At 31.4% G+C, this 20,174-nt stretch overlaps 1 protein-coding gene across 1 annotated transcript in view; it reads left to right on the top strand.

Moving 5' to 3' along the window:
• Positions 1-1,051: 1,051 nt before the first annotated feature.
• The window catches only part of LOC123667532, a 139,486-nt gene continuing 120,363 nt past the window's right edge, over positions 1,052-20,174 (top strand). Inside the window, exon 1 of the mRNA XM_045601417.1 lies at positions 1,052-1,349. The gene's annotated coding sequence lies outside the window, so the exon portion shown is untranslated. The remainder of the gene's footprint in view (positions 1,350-20,174) is intronic.

Below are 20,174 nucleotides of genomic sequence, written 5' to 3'. Positions count from 1 at the left end.
GAAAAACGTTTCAAATCAAATCAACTCAACGTTATTGGCATAATCATCAAATTTTTTAATAAGTATATGAAATCGAATCGCATTATTAACAAAATTAATTCGTTTATTCGGCAGCTCACCTCGCCTTTTCCTTTAGGAATACTGCACAAAAATATTCAATAATAAATCATCTAGATATAACGGTTGTAATAACGAATTCATAAACTTACATAGTAAAATAACCTTCTACTGAAATAAATATGATAATATTATCTTCAACAGAAATAAAAATTATACTACATAATCTTTATTCATTTTATTATTTGAAACTTTAGGTACATAAAACATCGTTAATTATTGTCAAAATAATATTAAGTTTTGATTAGCTCGTTTTAGGAGTTTGCTTACTGCTTTGTGGTTGCAGGTTTGATTCCCGCCACGAGTTTAGGAGTCATTTATTTATTGTAAAAAATATGTAACTATATCAGTAAGTTGTTACCAGTATATATATAGCTATCTATCTAATATCTGTACCACACATCGGTTATCTTTGGAACTGACGACGGTAAATAGTATATTTATTTTATTTTATTTTGGAAACAAGCGTTATTATATCAATATACAGAAATACAAAACACGTATCACTTAACCAAAAATAGTTTCCGATATTAAAAAAGAACATATAACAAAGTTCAGAAGAGATTCTTCACATTCAAAAATTATTATAAATTGATAAAGAGCAATTGAGAGAAAAAGAAGTACCTATTAATAAAGAAATTCCAAAATATTTATTATTACTAGGTATTTATTTTTTATAATTTTAACGCTTGAGTTTATGTAAAATAAAAATAAATTAAACATAATAGTCCTATTCTTTTACAAAGATCGAATTTTATAAAATACAGTAAGTAAAAAATTGAGAAATATAGAAAAAACAAAAAACTCTCGGAAAAAACTATACCAATTTTAAATTGAAATAGTAACATTATTACTCTGTGGGCTTCTGTCTGCTGTCAATTTTAAATCGTGACTTTTCCAGTCATATCAACTGCTTACGCTCGCAACCTTTAGCATTTGCTAACTTCAGTCTGGTTTGGTTAGTCATACTGTTTGTTGGGTGTCGGTCGTGGTTGTTTTGTTTACATTTCTTTTAACAAATTTTGTTTCATTACAATTTATGTTTTTATGAATTTTTATAACAAAATAGTAATGTGTTGTGTTATGTTGTGATATTAATTATAAGCGGTGACTTTGCTTCCAATCGTAACGTCTTCGTTATGGTCTTGTGATTTATATTGTTTTTTTTTTTTTTGGATAATTTGCAACGTTTTTTGAATTCAAGTGATTCTGTGTGATATAGTTATTTCAAGGTGAGTTTATGTTATGTTTTTTTATTTTGATGTATAATATTGAAAGTTTTTGAAATTGGTAATGGTGAGAGTTTTTACTTTACATGACTTTCGTTGCAAATTTTTTTTAACCTCCGAGCTTGACCTCGATGTACAGTAAAATCTTGTAAGTAACATATTTGATTATGGTTATGAGTTGTAAAGTTAAATTTCGTTTTGAATTCGCACTTTGTTAGTTTTGTAAAAAATTACTTAAAGTTATAATAAGTGTTAACTGTTTCAAAAATTTTGATAACTAAGAACTTGGAAGATTAAATCTAAAAAAAAAAAAAACAGATAAACCTATTTTAATTAATTCAAAAGAGTTCTCATATATTTAAAAAAGACATGAAATTTATAAAACTTGAAAAAATATCTTTCTTTCCTTCCTTATACAAAGATTAACATTGCAAAAATAACTTATTTACAAAACCTGTTTGGTATTCAAACCTGTACCTTACTTTTGTTACTGAAACGCAAACCACATTATAGCCATCATTTGCATTTTAAATTCACAGTAATCTCTCAGTAGAACACACAAAAAATGATATATAGAGTTACGAAAACTATTAGATAATTTTTATATAATTTAATAATTGTGACTAATTTATAAATGTAATATTTATGTTTTGAAATATAAAAATAAATTTATTTTCAGTACAATAGTAATATATTAGTTACAAAATTTATTTTCAAAATACAATTCTGTGAAACGTAATACAGGTCTTTACTATAAAAAAAAAAGCTACTAAACATTCTCTGCACTTTTTAAATTCAGTCATAACTTTAATACTTAATTTTCGGTGTTCTATTTCTGAGTTACAACGACATTGGAATGTTGTGAGTACTAAAACATAGATAAGATACATCAAATAAACTCATTAAGGACGAGGCATCTCTTCTGTTATCACTCATTTTAAATTTTAATACTTGAAGTGTATGTTTATATTTATTATGATCATAAAAATGTGTGATATTTTTGTTTTCTTTCTGCTTAAAAAAAATTCTATTAAGTTTCAATCACTTTTACTATATTCTATCGGGTAGTTTTATGTACATTTGTGGGTAATATGAAGTTATTTATATTGTCTATTGAGAAGAGCTGATAAAAAACTCAATTAGTAATTTTTAAAGATAGTCAATAATAATAATATAATTAAAAAACAATTAGATTTAGATATATTTTCTTATAAGATTTTTTTAGATAATGTTTATACCTTATTTTCTTTTGACTAATAAACTAAGTAACAAAATGTTGACCATAGTTCTCTGTCTAAATTGTGCTTTAAAAGTATGATGAAAGAACAATCCAACTATTAATACACTTGAAAATCTATTGCCAATAATGTCTATAGTTAACATATATATAGTTCCCCTCCCCTATTAAAAGTTGATTAGAGTTACATAATAAACGTATAAAGAATTAGGCTGATTGTAAAGTGATGTTTCTGTTCCAATCGTTAGAAGTTATAGACTGAGTAATAATTTTTTTATCAAATATAGTAGACAGTTCTACAACAACCGCTCTCGCATGTAGAGGTGAGTGTAGGCGCCTAAACACCAATCTGGATCACTATCAAATAAATACTTCCAAAAAAATTAAATTATATTTTCGTATGCATCTTTATGGTAATGAAGTAATAGAAAATACTTTATATGCGGAACAGTGCAAAAATAGGTATTTATGGAATAACAGCTCACAAAAATCTTGTTTGAAATTTTAATACAATGTGCTGTTGGTTCATTTCTCAGTAACTTGGCTTTTTGCTGTGCACAAAACTCACAACCCTGGGAGTTTGGGTTTGACTGTTTGTGTCTAAATGCGGAAAACCGAGCCCACAACTAAACTAAACTTGGGTTTGACTGACACGCTGGGTCTGTGGTATACATATTTATTTATTTACGTATGAATTGTTTTTACGTTTATTTACGCTAAAAAGATTTTTATTTATATTGCCCAGATGTTAGTTGTTAACACAGCTATTAACGTCTTCCTTGTGAATGTATATTAAAAAAATATAAAGAAATTACTTATATTCAAGCTATGACGATACAGTATATAGAGGTGGTGTAATGTTCTCACACTACATAAATTTGGAGATGTATCATAGCACAACCAACAAGGCACTTGAACCTAATTACTGAACATGTGTGAAATTAGGACGAGTTGCTAGGACCCTATTAAATTTATTACTCTGACAAATGTTAACTGTTAATAAATATAATGCAAGACAAAGTCTAGAATAAATTGTTTGGTTTTAAGGCCATATTGATTGTTGGAGAACATTATTTTTGATTAAAAATAGTTGTTTATTAATTTTCAAGTGAGTCGATTGAAATAAGTGACGATCTATTGAACCTGGTTGATAATATAATGGTGGAGTTAGATGAGTTTTTAATTTTAAAATATAGGTCTGTATCATCAGTCGCTAATAAAGATTATCTTGCATATAAGATACTGATAGGCTTTAGAAGGATAAACATTCTTGGTCTATTACAGCTTAATTAACAAATTGATCTATGAATTCACATTCCCAAGAAAAATATTTGACAGATAAAGAAAATGATATATACCTAGTATACGTCAGACAGTATCATCAAAAACAAATAGGTACAACAAAATCAAAACTGCTATGACTGTTATTCAACGGATTCACTGTATTTGCATTTTAAATGACAATGGAATTTTAATTACTTAATACAGGAATAAATTTACTTTTTAAATACCGATAAATTATTTCATAACTATTTAATGAGGTATTGAACATCTGCGTCCTTCGTGACGGTAATGAAGATGCTAAGTAACACTTCCTAGCATTTCTTTTTTGCATTTTTTATTGAAATGAAACTGTAATTAATGAATAATCAATTATCGATATTCATTGAGCAATGTAAACATTGTCCGTAAAAAGTTGTTTTATAAAGATCACGTGCAGACAATTAAAAGTAAAATTAACTTTTTTTTATGCAAGAAGAGGTTGAAAAAAGTTTAATTGTTTTCTTTATCATTGTTACAAAGTAAGCATAATATGTTCATTCCATGATGTGTAAATATGTACATTTGTTAGATACAACAAAACTTTAATTTCTTTTTTGTATTACTATTTTTTTAACATAAATAAAAAGTAAGTAATTAAAAACAACATAAAACTCTAAATTTTCAATTAAATTATTCGCTTCAGCCTGTAATTGCATGGGCATAGGCCTCTTTCCCCATACAGGAGAAGGATCAGATCTTAATCCACCACGCTGCTCCAATGCGGGTTGGCGGATATATTCCCTACTATGCTATCAGGTGTACATGATAACAACCGGGACCGACGGCTTAACGTGCTCTCCGAGGCACGGTGGAAAGACCCACGAGAACTGCACAAACACCCACACCACGGCAAACATGTATGGCCAATATAAATATTTATCATGTGCGGGGATCGAATTCGCAACCGCCAGCGCAACAGCCACAAACCAGTGCTGTGACCGTTGCGCTAACGCGTCGTCAATATAAGTAGTTGGTAACTACACAGAATTTTTCTGAGTTTTTTTTACTATCTTTATTTATTTTATAAATATCTTTATGCACCATGAAGGATTGAAGAAGACTATAAATAATTTAATAGAATTTTGACAAGTTCTAACAGGTCATAACATCTTGAACCAAGGAGTGACATGTTACTGCATGTATGCTTCGGTTTAAGCTGTCAGTATCTCTTAATATTTTTCGTTTATGTTTCTTGTATTTCTCAGTCTGAAAGTGTTAAATACTCAAGTAGAAAAAATAATATGAATTACTATTTCCACTCCATTCGGCGGATGTCATGCGTAGAGGAACAGATGTTTCGTTTCATAGACATTAAATATAACTTTTTTTTATACACTAAGAATAGTGTTTTTTTTAACCGACTTCCAAAAAAGGAGGAGGTTCTCAATTCGACTGTATTTTTTTTTTTTTATGTATGTTACATCAGAACTTTTGACCGGGTGGACCGATTTCGACAAATTTTGTTTTAATCGAAAGGTGGTGTGTGCCAATTGGTCCCATTTAAATTTATTTGAGATCTAACAACTACTTTTCGAGTTATATCTAATAATGCGTTTTTACTTGATGCTTTTTTCGTCGACCTACGTTGTATTATAATACCGCCTAACTTTCTACTGGATATACCGATTTTGATAATTCTTTTTTTGTTGGAAAGGGGATATCCCTAGCTTGGTACCGTGATAAGGAAACCAGGATCTGATGATGGGATCCCAGAGAAATTGAGGGAAACTTTCGAAAATCCGTAATAACTTTTTACTGGGTGTACCGATTTTCATAATTTTTAATTTAATCGAAAGCTGATGTTTATCATGTGGTCACATATAAATTTTATCGAGATCTGATAACTACTTTTTGAGTAATCTTTGATAACGCGTGGTTGCTTGGCTATTTTTTCGTCGACCTACGTTGTATTACTTGTCAATGTAATTGAAGTCGGTTTTTTTTTCGTTTGCGAGCAAACACAATTATTTTATATAAATTTAATATGGCTAGATATAGACTTGATATGTTAAGATGCAGAATGTAATCTTTTGTTTATTTAAATGCTATGTTTTTTATACATCTGTTTCGGTTTTAAATTAGACTTTTTACGTTAGATCAGTTAAGAATGTTTATAGGCTTTAAAATATAACGGTGTAAATACTTATATGTTTACTTTTCTTGATCAATTTGGCAAAATGAACGAATAAAAACCTCATTCATTCATCCAGAATCACTGCCCTCTAACTTCCAAACATTCAAAAATAGAACTGACTCAATAAGTACATTCATTCAGTGTAATGATATGCTTCTAATAAATAATTCAAAAACTAAACCGGGCCATGATTCATAGATTTCTTTAATCTGTGGTTTAACCCTTTACTTAATTTGACTTTCTAACGCCTACTGTTCATTGATTCAGCAGTTATGTACCGTTTTAATTTGGATCTTATGCAGATGATTATAAAGTCTAAAATGTTGTAAAGGTTTCGTGTTTTGCTGAGAGAATCGATGAGGGTAAGTGCATTCGTCGAAGCAATTATATGGTATCATTTGACGATTCGTTCAGTAATAGATATCTTGTACACCACTTAAGTGTTTATTGGTCTAATGGGACCAGCTGCGTCTGTTCAATTGTGTGGTCTCGGTTTTATTTGTTAATGGTCATGATTTATTTAAAAAGTGTGAGAAAATTTATATCTTTTCAAAATGGTGGAGTTCTTGGGGTTACGCAAGAACTTATAATAGTTGTGCACCTTCTTTCTTTAACAGCATTTTGTCATTACAATAGAACACGCTTTGATGAAGCACACACACACACACTTTAAAGTGATTAGTATAATTAGGCATCATATTTTTCAGCTATGCATTAGTTGCCCACTGTTTTAAGAAATTAGGCAGAAATATTACTTATGTGTATCATGCCTTTAAACATACAAAAATATAGAAATAAAGAGTAATAATATAATATAATAAATAAGTTTTTGAGAAAAAGTTGGGAAAATAACAGATCAGAAAATAATCCTGTAATACCAGATATAACCGGATGACAGGTTCGTATCCATCAAACATAGTGGTATACCCTTCTGTTATCTCATAAAGATAAACACGATTCAGAAGTGGGTCGTCTAAAATTGTTTCCGGAACTGTGGACTCATCTTTCGTAATATCTCCGAATTAATGGATCACGCGCCGCATCCTAAATATCTCGTATCCGTTTCAGTGTGTTTGTAGCGTATTTCCTGAAAAGAACTTTAATTTCTTTTTTTATTTATACATAGTATGTGGCCAGGTGTATTTTTTGGAATTTTGTTTTTATTTCTGAAAATGGTGAGATTAGTACTTATTTGTAAATGAAAATTGATTTGCCATAAAATTCCCAAATTCAAATCGTACTAATCTCATTTGAAATCTACCTATTACCCTTTTATGAGCTGTCGGGTAAATTTAGATCGAGTGAAGAATAGTATTTATTAATGGTATCGTTTGAGTCATGTTTATAGACGAAGCGTTGAAAGAGTCGTCATAGCTACTGTGGATGAGTTAGCAGTCGCGGGTTTGCCCCTGTACGTGACCAATATTATAGGCCGTATAAATGTTTTTGGCAGGTTGTTTCGGGATCGTCGACTAAAGACCGTTGAGCGATGGACGTGTTACACATGGAAGATATTTAAATAATATAGGAATTAAAAAATAATATTATTTGCCTAAAGTAAATCTGTAAACTAAATAAAACGGACGTAACTGTAATTTTTTATGACATAACAGTAAAAAAATTACTAGGTTATTTAATAAAATTCGCAAAAACGACGGTAAATTCTTTCCGTTTCTCCAGCCTCGTTCTAAAAACAACAATGGCGTTTTAACGCAAGTAACCGCTAAAATTTAGCATTCTTGAATCGGATTATGAAAATTCGAGCGTGAACTCTGTTCGAATGTTCGGTAGGCAAAAACGTTTTCAAACGTTCGATTCGGTCTAAAGTATGTCATGATAATACGTGTTATTGTTACGGGTCATTTATAATGTGCCCTTTTATGAAAAAAACCAATCAGCAATTTTGTAAAATTTAATTTTTTGTACCACCTTGGAACTTAAAAAGCCGACCGGTGGTGGGATAACCATCCAACTGCTGGCTTTGAAATACACAGGCTGAAGACGGGTAGCAGCGTCTTCGGTGCGACAAAGCCAGCCCTGCAGTCACCAACCCGCCTGCCCAGCGTGGTGACTATGGCCAACACACATGAGTTCACGTTATTTTTGGCGTAAATTTGTGGAGGCCTATGTCCAGCAGTGGACTGTATAGGCTGTAATGGTGAAGATTAGCATTGATATGACCTTAGAGACAAGAGAGTCGGTCAATGAAATGGTTTAAAAGTACATTTTTGAAGATTTAAAATCAAATAATCAATCAGTCCAATATCTTTTGAATATTATCTGATTGTACCTACTGGTGATAAAATATCTTCTGCTTTATCTAATATATGTATAATGTATATATAGTTTAGCATAGTAACATTAGTTGCCTCCTGTGTTCACCTCAAATTTTTTAATTCATAGCAGCCTGCAAGCTAACCAGAATATTGTTTTATGGAAAGCGGCTGATTAGGTTTTGAAGTTTACTTATCACTTTTAAAATCTCTCCTTCATATGTCAGATATTTTTGTGTAGTGAAAGGATGTAGTTTATCTCATGAATAAGTAAGTAGGAGGCTATCGGAAAGCTTATCAGAAATATATTTATAAAGGATTATCGTAGTATCGTGTAGTTTACTTTATGTGTACATATATGTATATATTTATCTCTCTGTGTGTGTGTGTGCATGTATATGTATATATTTTTATAGTTGTATATGTGTGTGTATATGTATATTATATACTAAAATATTTACTTATTTACTTACCTATATGTTTTTTTTTCTTTAATAATTATGTAAGTCTATCATATTGTAGTTTTTATCTAGTTATTATTGATTTTTCCTCCTTAATTTGTGCACACCTCTAACCGCTGCTACTGTATCGTGTCCAGTACCCAAAGGTCATCTGGAAGAAATCGCTATTTAGCGATAAGATCGCCTTTGTACATCTTGTATCTTTCTTTATATGTGTCTGTATTTCGGTGTACATTAAGAATAAATAAATAGTAAACATGAAAACAAAGCGCTAATGTGCTAATGTGACATAGTGTAAGGTCACGTTTCATAGTAACTGTGTTTGTTCATTCGTTACGTTAATTACTTTTGTCATTTCAATGTGCATGGGAAAACAGATTGAGTTATAAAAAACATACCAATCTTGGATCTGTATTAGTTTTTTTTTTTCATTTGTCAGTTATCAGATTAAAACAATGGCGTAGTTTTAGAGGACACGGTGCCCAGTTGACACAGTATTTCAACAAGATGTTAAATAAACACATTATCTTTTACTTTATTGTATGAGAAACATAATTATGCTTAAGTTCAGTTAGGACTCCTGTTGTTTGTCCTCATTTTGATTTTAGATGGTATAGCGTGAACTGTTGGAGCTGTATTTGGTCAGTGTGAGAAGTAATAAATGTCATTTGCATATGGTTTTCATCTAGGTATTGGACTTTAGTCTTTGTTATAAATCTCTTAAAGGTTTAGTTCTTAAACTGCTGAAAACCAGTTACTGACTCTTTTCTTTCGATATCATCGTAGGTATGCTTTAAATCTCTTACTTTTCAACAATAACGTACATGCGCTTCGAATCGTGTGAATCTGTTTTATGTTTCGATTTTTTAAATTCTGGGTCTAAAGTCTGTAACAATGAAACTCACTTAGGGGTTTGAGAATAATTACGTAAGTAAGTGATTTGGCGTCTCAAACAAATTTTCGTCAACGGCTAGTACTTTTGTAGACAAATTGTTTAACTATTTGTCTACTATAGTTTTTTTTTAAATAGAATCTAAACCCCTGCACTTGGTTCAATAAAATTTCTCTTGTTTTTACAGTATCTGGCCATGAATAGCATTGTAAATAATATGAAAGTTGCTTGTTCGATCTTAATACCTTGAGTTATTTATGTGCATAATTTTAATACTAGTTTTATGTACAATTTTAGTAAATAGCCTTAACACAAGTTTAAAAAGTTTATTGCAAATAACCGTATACAAGTTTTTCTATAATTTGTTCGCAGTCAAGTACGAGATGAATTTTTAATTGGCAAAAGTTGCGGTGGTAACGTAGAATTTTCTCCAAATTTTATGTCTTATTCAGTGGACGTTTTGTATATACGTAGTATGACGTTACGAACTAAACTGGACTAACTGGTAAATGCGTATACTGCTGGGTAAATGCGTCTTCTCCATATATTTATTTATTTACGTATGGGATTAATATTATGTATGATAAGTTCCCTTGTAGTGTAGTGATACATACATATAACTATCATGTTTGTCTTAGTGTTTAAGTTGTAATATCTCATGTATTTAGGAGTACAATAAAGCTGACTGGTAAACTATCAACATCTTTACTCACGTATTTTATCTCTCAACATCCATCCTTTACACCCTTCAATGAGTTACAATCGCTGTCAAGTATCTAATTATCTATAACATCTTATACCTATAAAGACACAGGCAAAAAACAAATAGGTATTTTTTAAAAAATTCAAATATCTGCCCCGAGTATGACTCGAATCTATAATCGCTGGCTTTAAGGCGACTACTCGCTCCACTATACCAGATTGTTACATGTAATACTTATTTCAAAACACGTAATGGTCTAAAATTTTCAAGAGTTATTGCTAATGTTTTATACGTGCTAATACAGACTCATCTATATTGCGGTCTGGCTACTGTTAGGATGATGTCATTGTTTAGTAGTTTTATTACTGTTTTAATGTTGTAAGAAGTAAACGAACTCACGTACATATGTACGTTTTTCATTCTATTAGAATTATGCTAATTGATGTTGGCAACTACAGCTTGTTTTGTTTTTCCATATTAAAAGTCTACAATGTTAGTCTTAATTTTAGTAATTTCATAATACTATTAATGGACTCAATCTATTGTCTAAACATGATATGACAATAATCTTTGATTATCTTTATTTTAAAAAAATCGCATAATTATGTTCAAATCACCAAACAACTTGCGGACCATAATTTCCGACGATGTTGTCTCCTATCCCATAGTTAAAAATAAATTTAAAATATTGTCCAATTCTATATGAAGCTATAACCGACAGTTAAATAGAATTCATGTTCATAAATTTTTACTTAATTTAATCGTCTTATATACTACATAATACGCTTGCTGCGTTGTGTGATTTACATATTTTAAATAATTTTTAACAGATAAAATAATTCTCTTTAAAGTTAAAATAGAGAATTAAAGATAAAAGATTTTTCCGCTACCTGATATGAACAAAAAACACAATCTTTTCCGTATTTTAAACAGCCAGTAAAAATAATCCATACAAAAAAAAAAACTGCTTTAAAGTTTTATAACTTTAGCATAGCAAACCACTGGTAAATATATACTTATATAAAGTAAGTGGACAATATTTGATGATTTTTTGTTTGTTCTTAAAATCAATTGACAACAGACTTGGATTATTTTGCTTCTCATGAATTAAATTTCACGGTTGATTTACCGCTGTGGATTTTGTTATAAATAAATGTATTGAAATCGATCGACTAAACTAGAAAATTCTAGTATTTACATTAGTGTAGCAATAGCACATCATTGGTATTATATAATGTTCATTTTTGACAGTTATCGTATTCTTTTAATTCATTCGATAGTCATGATCTAAAGAAACGTAGTCTTACTTAAGTATTCTACTAGTTCGAGTAAAAATCAACAATTCGGTTTTTGTTCCAGTGGCGTAAATGTTAGTAGAATACGGTGTCTGATAAAGAGAAATGAAAAGCGACAAGTCATAAAAAGATATCCTTTCTCACTATTGATCTTTTTAATGACTTTTTTTAAAAATTGTCTTACGTATATATTATTGTATCAAACATAAAATTGATTAGCAAATAATACAACTCTCATGTTATACAGATTACCAGGTTAATTAAAAAATTAAAATAATTTAAAAAATGCAATAAAGTAAATCGTTCGAAAGAGTTTTTAATATGAAAGATTATAAAATTAAATTTAACTGTTTTTGTAAACTGTTAAAGATGTCGATTTATGTAATATGTTTTGAAATTGAGTAAAATTATTCTTAGGTCAATTACTTACGAATTTTGACGAGTTTTAACCTCTCACCTCGCACAGACGCTAAGGATGTTTTTCTTATTAGCCGTTGTTGCATATATTTTATGTACTTTTGAAACATTAAAGACAATTTTTTTGGGATAAGTCAATCTTATAACAAATGTTTACGCTTATTTTTTTACTAATGTAACGTTAAGTTAAACAATTTTATATTATACAACAATACCTCATTTATATATTGCAGCTCTCAGCTGAGATTTCTTACAAAGGCGAAGAAATCAAAACTGTACATCTTACAAAATGTTTATTAATATTTTCTGTCAAAAATTATCTAAGTACATTTCAAAAAAAAAATACACAAAATAAAAAAAGATTTCTCAACCTATTCAATAGCTGAACATATGAAGAAGCGACTTACTTTTCGCTTCGACCATGGAGCGTAGCAAATTTAATGAAAAAAATCATACTTACTGGTTTATGAATTGAAATTTTTACTAATGATGATGTTCCTAATCTTAAATACAATAGGGACAATCTGAGTATTACATGGTAATGTTATTTTCGTCTCAAATAATGAGTTTGCCCTCATTCTTGTTTATCTATTGTCTAAGTACTAAGAACAGTAGCCTGTAGAAGTGTAACAATGACTTGTACGAGAGTACGGACCACCTCTGATGGTAAGCGGTTACCGGGACGTCTGTAACACCAGAAGCATCGCAAGTGCGTTGCTGATCCTACCCGACCCTCTCTAAGGACTTCTAGCCACTATTCGCCAAGGAAGACCATTACGTCTTGAGAGCTCTGTGTGCACGATGTGTAATTTATTTACCGGTCAATTGTTATGTATGAAGTATTTGCTTGTTTTGTTATTTACGGAGCGAGTTTTTTTTTTCGGAATTAACAAGGTCTTTTATTTACTTATGCGTCTTCTGGTTTCTTCAGAATTTGTTTCCTATAAAGCTGAAATAAGTTTTGAAAATTAATATCCAGAGTGAATTTGTTTTTGTACCACGAGAGTACCGCCAGGTACGTACCGATGGTAAGCGGTTCGTTGTATCACCAGGAGCGTCCCAAACGCATTGCCAAACCTACACCTGCTATGGTACACACGCGCATCCCCAGGACCTCTGGCTACTTAACTCGCTACAGGAACACTACTCTATTCTCTGTTGTACTTCTCCAGTAAATCTGCTTTAGATTTTTATCAAGATACTAGCTGACCCCGCAAACGTTGTTTTGCCATAACACAAAATTTCAAATATTTTTCTCAATTTGATCGCAGCACCAACTGTCGGGACAAACTGAAATTAAAATAGAATAATATTTAATATTTGATGCTGCGATGGTAGCGCAGTCTACCGGATCCAATGTAAAACATTCCAAAATTAACAACTACTTATAAATGAAAAATTAGTTAAATAAACATTTTCCAGCGGACCAAATTGTAAATCTAAACCATCCTCGAATCCCCTTGAACTCACACAAAAAATTTTTGAATATCATATCAAAAATGTTTAGAATTCCTAATGTGAGGGTAACACAAAAATAAAATCACACAAAAAATTTCATCAAAATCGGTCCAGCCCTCTAGAAGGAGTTCAGTGACATACACACGCACACTAGAAATATATATAAAGATTTACTGCTATGTCCTTTAGACACTTCCGAAACTTGTTCTATGTCCTTAGATCTAGACATTATACCTACTTGATTATGACTAATCTTCTAATAATTCAATTAACAGCTATACAATATAATGCTCTATCAAGCCGGAATAGAAGCTATTTTGGGTTGTATTGTTTAATTTATTACTTGATTCAGTAGTGACCGTACTTAGCTTACTATAATCGTGTATGTCTACATTTATACCCGTGTGTGGCGTAGGTACTCAAAATATATAAACTTTTAATATTTTTGATTCTATGATATCTAATTTATCTATGTGTGACTGTATCGAGAGTTTGAAAATAATAATAACGGTCCCGTAGAATCAAATGTGACCGTGAATGACTAAACTTATATAGAAACTATTTAATGTATGTAATATGTTGTTTATTGAAGCAAAAAACTAATATTGTTGCTCTGTAAAGAGAAATTTATTTTTTATAAAACAACAAATTATGTTTTTAAACATAGCTTAATTCTACATTCTATGTATAAATTAATAACATTACATAATTATTTACCTGTAAAGAGAAACAACATTAAAAACTATTGCTTCGGATACTGTTTCTTTCACAAATACAATTATTTCTACTAGCTCCTGGGGGGATTGGGGATTGGGTCGGCAAGGCGCTTGCGATGCTTCTGGTGTTGCAGGTGTCTATAAGCTACGGTAATCGCTTACCATCAGGTGAGCCGTACGCTTGTTTGCCGACCCGGGGGACTAAAAAAAATATTTTTAATAAAAATTAACTTTTAACGTATAATGCCAGATAATTTTATTGTAGGTTCTAGAATAAATTTAGTGCAACGTGTTACCATCATAGATAAACTTTGAAGTATATCAAAGGTAATGCGCGGGTAATTTAAATTAAATGAAGAGTGCAACAGCTTCATTTACATGTATTTACATAATACCTCATTTGTATTTGTATTAAAACTACGCAACGGATTTTGATGCGGCTTTATTTAGTAAATAGAGTGATTCCAGAGGAAGGCTTATATGTTTAATACATGAATAATATAGTAAAGGAACACTGATCGTTTTTGCAACCTTGCGAAGTCGCGGCGAGTCGCTATTATATTTATAAAAAGAGATTATCGATAAATGTGTCTAAATAATAATTTACATTTTTTGATTACGCTGTGTATTTTTTTTATGTCACTTACGCCTTTTAACATTAAAATAAAAATTTATTATAAATATTTAAGAACTTTTACTACTCTTAATATAATTGTTTGCTCACAAAGGAAAAAACAAACGGCTTCAATTATATCGAAAAGTATTTCAACGTAGGTAGTCGATAAAACAGACAAGTACCTACGCATTATTAGGGATAAATCAAAAAGTACTCGTCAGAACACGAACCGTCTCCTTTTTTTTTAAAGTCAGTTAAGAACAACAACATTTGAATACATCTCAATTACAGTTTGCATATTTACGTTAATCTACCTTTTTTGTTTTGTCAGTTTCTTTATTGTTTTAGTTTTATTTTTTGTTATAACAATGCAAATTAGGTTGTTTGTTATGTATAATTGCATATAATTTCTTACTTTTTGTATGAAATAAAGATAATGTTTTAATTAAGATATTATATGTATCCTCGGGTTTATTAATTTATTGCATCTAATGTTTAGCTTATACTATGAATCATAACGTCTCAAATAATTTATAAATAAATTTTGAGTAACCAGTCTGGCTGTCAGAAGAGGGTGAGATTTATTCTTCATAGGACAGGCATGGGATTAGTTCACAAATCCAACCTAAAGGTTCCGACTTTCAGGACAATTTCTGTACAGAGAATAATAATCATTGGCAAGTGTTATCAGATGACTAAGTAGCCGATAGGCCAACAAAAACAAACACCCAAATATGAAAAAAAAAATTGAAATGAAATTTCCGTTTTAAAATAGGCATCTATAACAAAAACTATTTTTAGATCATCAAGGAGCAAACCCTCTAAGAAAGTTCCAGATTAAGAAATAACAAACATTTCACCACAAGGAAAGACGTTCAGACCGGAAATAAAGATTTGACCAACTATAAATATTCGTCTCAAGCGGGAACCCGCGACCGTGTTAGTCAGGCGCCTATACATGAACCACCACACCACAGTGATTGTCATCCTATCCTCTTTTACTTTGTATATAAGTTTGAATAGTTTAGACATTTTAATGTAAATATAAAATCAAAGTCACGAGTGATCGCAGTTTGTTTAATTCTGGCTATAAATTATTTTATGTGAAACTGTTAACAGATCATAACTGTCCAAACCAGTCCTACCATTAAACCATTTAAATGAGATCGAATGACATTTTCAACTGGTATATTTTTATGTAACCTACTAGATAACGATAGTTTTTTTTATTTCTTAATAAGAAGCCTATTTTTTATTTATTTTTTCTTCAAGCAAAAACATAAAAAAATTTTTTTTACTAAATTTAAGTTCTAAATTTAAAATTATTTTTTCACTTAACAGTTAATAAAAATACTAGCTGTACCCGCCGCGACTTGGTCCGCGTGAAATTAAAAAAAAAATATTGTTCAGTTCGCAGAGTTACAAAATAAATAAATTTCTAAAATAAAAGTAGCCTAAGTTACTCCAGTTCGTACGTGTCATTTATTACAATCTATAATATATATAAACGCGAAAGGTCACTCATCACGAAATCTCCAAAACTATAACACCTACAAACTTGAAATTTGGCAGGTAGGCTCCTTATAAGACGTAGGCATCCGCTAAGAACGGATTTTACGAAATTCGACCCCTAAGGGGGTAAAACGGGGGTTAGAAGTTTGTATGAAAGTCCTATGTTTTTGAAGTAAGAGACTTGAAATTTAAAATTTATGCTCTATAGATAGTGAGAAGGTGTTCAAATAATGTATCTTTAGCAATCAACTTCCTTTTAGGGTTATAACGGGGTATGGTAGATTGACTCACTCATCATTAAATCTCTGAAACTATAACACCAAAAAACTTGAAATTTGGCAAATATGTTCCGTATAGGGCGTAAACCTCCGCTGAGAACGGATTTTAGGAAATTCGACCCCTAAGGGGATAAAACGGGGGTTGGAAGTTTGTATGAAAGTCCTATATTTTTGAAGTAAGAGACTTGAAATTTAAAGTGTATGCTCTATAGATAGTGAGAAGGTGTTCAAATAATGTATCTTTAGAAATCAACTCCCTTTTGGGGTTAAAACGGGGTATGGTAGGTTGACTCACTCATCACGAAATCTCCGAAACTATAACAGCTACAAACTTGAAATTTGGTAAGTAGGTTCCTTATAGGGTTTAAACATCCGCTGAGAATGAATTTTACGAAATTCGACCCCTAAGGGGATAAAACGGGGGTTGGAAGTTTGTATGAAAGTCCTATATTTTTGAAGTAAGAGACTTGAAATTTAAAGTGTATGCCCTATAGATAGTGAGAAGGTGTTCAAATAATGTATCTTTAGAAATCAACTCCCTTTTGGGGTTAAAACGGGGTATGGTAGGTTGACTCACTCATCACGAAATCTCCGAAACTATAACAGCTACAAACTTGAAATTTGGTAAGTAGGTTCCTTATAGGGTTTAAACATCCGCTGAGAATGAATTTTACGAAATTCGACCCCTAAGGGGATAAAACGGGGGTTGGAAGTTTGTATGAAAGTCCTATGTTTTTGAAGTAAGAGACTTGAAATTTAAAATGTATGCTTTATAGATAGTGAGACGGTGTTCAAATAATGTATCTTTAGAAATCAACTCTCTTTTGTGGTTAAAACGGGGGATGGTAGGTTGGCTCACTCATCACGAAATCTCCGAAGCTATAACAGCAAAAACTTGAAATTTGGCAAGTATGTTCCTTATAGGGCGTAAACATCCGCTGAGAAAGGATTTTACGAAACTCGACCCTTAAGGGGATAAAACGGGGGTTGGAAGTTTGTATGAAAGTCCTATGTTTTTGAAGTAAGAGACTTGAAATTTAAAATGTATGCTTTATAGATAGTGAGACGGTGTTCAAATAATGTATCTTTAGAAATCAACTCTCTTTTGTGGTTAAAACGGGGGATGGTAGGTTGGCTCACTCATCACGAAATCTCCGAAGCTATAACAGCAAAAACTTGAAATTTGGCAAGTATGTTCCTTATAGGGCGTAAACATCCGCTGAGAAAGGATTTTACGAAACTCGACCCTTAAGGGGATAAAACGGGGGTTGGAAGTTTGTATGAAAGTCCTATGTTATTAAGGTAAGAGATTTGAAATTTAAAATGTATGGCTCTATAGATGGCGAGGAAGTGTGCACATAATACATCGTAATCTATATATATAAAAGAGAAAGGTCACTGACTCACTCATCACGAGAACTCAAAAACCGCTGGATGGTCCATCCATCCAAGATGGACAAAGATGAAATTTGGCAGGGAGGTAGATTATAGTTAGTAGACGTGCGCTAAGAACGGATTTTGCGATATTCCACCGCTAAGGGGGTTTAATTGGGGTTGATAGTTTGTATGAAACATATATAGCAGCTATAAGTTCGCCTGAAAGGCTATTTATACTGCAGCCTGAAAATAAAACTAAAAATGTGGTGTATAGAGAGGTTTTATAAAAATAACTATTAAATTATACTAAATTGTGCGTTTGAAAAAGTTACTCAGAGTGATAAGTATTTCAAGTGACTGAAATAAAAAATAATTTGCGTTAAGCAGCTTGATAGTAATACATATCTTCATAACCACCAGGACGTAGTCGCGGGCAACAGTTAGAGTATTATAAAACGAAGTCCCCAAAAGCGTATGTGATCGATTCCCTCAAAATCTATGGGTTGTCTGGAAGAAATGGCTAATTAGCCATAAGTCCGCCCATTGTACTTCACTGTCTGTAACTATCTTTATGCTTTTTTTGGTAATATATTTGTGGAGTACAATAAAGTATAAAATAAATAAATAAAATCTACTGAACGGATTTTCATGAGGTTTCACCAATGGGGAGAGGACTTCAAGAGGGAGGTTTACGGAACGGCTAAGCCGATTTTGATGTGAGTTTCACTGGAAGTTTGCTGGGAAACTTTGTGACAAACTGATTTCAACGCGGGCGAAGCCGCGGGCATAGCTAGTAAAACTATAAAAGTAATTATTGTTATCGGTTACTTGACAAGAAATAGACCCAATTATTTTCGAGTCACCTTGGTATTGGAGTAGTTAGTAAATATATTCACACGTTTATGTCACAATTTGTACACCTACATCGATACGAAACCATCTCCTCTGCCCCTAGGTTACGTAGTAACTATTTAGTAATCTGTGCCCTAGGTTGCCTAGAATATCGCCAAAAGATATAATAGGCAACAATACAATACACACACACTATACATACAACCTACCCTATGATACTTTGTTAAAATCAATTTGATGTTCAATAAAGTGTATTGTTATGTTATGCTATTTTGTGTAATTTAAAACCTTTAATTTTTATATAGGAAAGAACACGATATTTAGCGGAGATGACGTCACATTTTTTTGTCACAACGATAAGTTTCAATAAAAAATTGTTTTTTCCTCAAACAATTAGGTACTTTAAAAGATTTCGAACCGTATTACAAAGAGATAGATCATATTTTCAATTAAGTTATCTTACATTACGTATTAAACGTACGTTATGCTATAAAAATGTAAATCGTGATTATGATTCATTTTTGGCATACATATTTAATTGGGTCGCCTAATTAGATATCTAGGAAAATATACTGTTGACCCATTCGTGTTTTATTTTCTGTATATATAAACAAATTTGGTAAGATTTTTCCTAAATTCGTTTTATTTCGTGATGCAAGCTGTGCCCGCGACAATCACGGTTATTGTTTATGATATAAAGATAACAAAAAATGTACGGTCCATCTCATAGTAAGCGGTTACCGTAGCTTATGGAGAACCAGGAGCAATACAAGCGCGTTGCTCGTTACAGCTGTCCCCGACCCTCTCCTCCAAGACCTCACAGAACGCTATTTAATAGTAGTATTAGCTGTCATCTTCTGTAAGGTTGATGAACTTTAGCCACACATTACCCAGTTTGGCTGCTCTACATCCTAAACAAGATATTTACGGCTGTTCCCTGCCTAACTTGTATTGTATATGATAACATCCAGGACCCACGAAAACGCACACCAAGATCAAAAGTAAATATCTATATAAATACAAATATACATACTCTGATTATGTAACTATCACAATTATCCAATGAGACGTTGATCTGAATGAAGACGTACCAAAGGGGAATGTCAAAGGGCAGACGTCAATAACCGCAGGAAACTGGCGAGCAAATGGCGGTAACTCGAAATTATGTAATTTTACAATGGACCTTAATGTCTTAAGTATTAGGCTTATTATCAAATTATGTACTTGTTTAAGTATGAAAGTCACACATTTTTCTGTTACACTATTTTTCTGTTTATTTTTTAT

This window comes from Melitaea cinxia, chromosome 28, assembly GCF_905220565.1.
Source record: "Melitaea cinxia chromosome 28, ilMelCinx1.1, whole genome shotgun sequence".
In the NCBI taxonomy this organism is placed as follows: domain Eukaryota; kingdom Metazoa; phylum Arthropoda; class Insecta; order Lepidoptera; family Nymphalidae; genus Melitaea; species Melitaea cinxia.
Note: the sequence above shows the minus strand (reverse complement) of the source record. Positions and strands in the feature narration are given on the sequence as shown.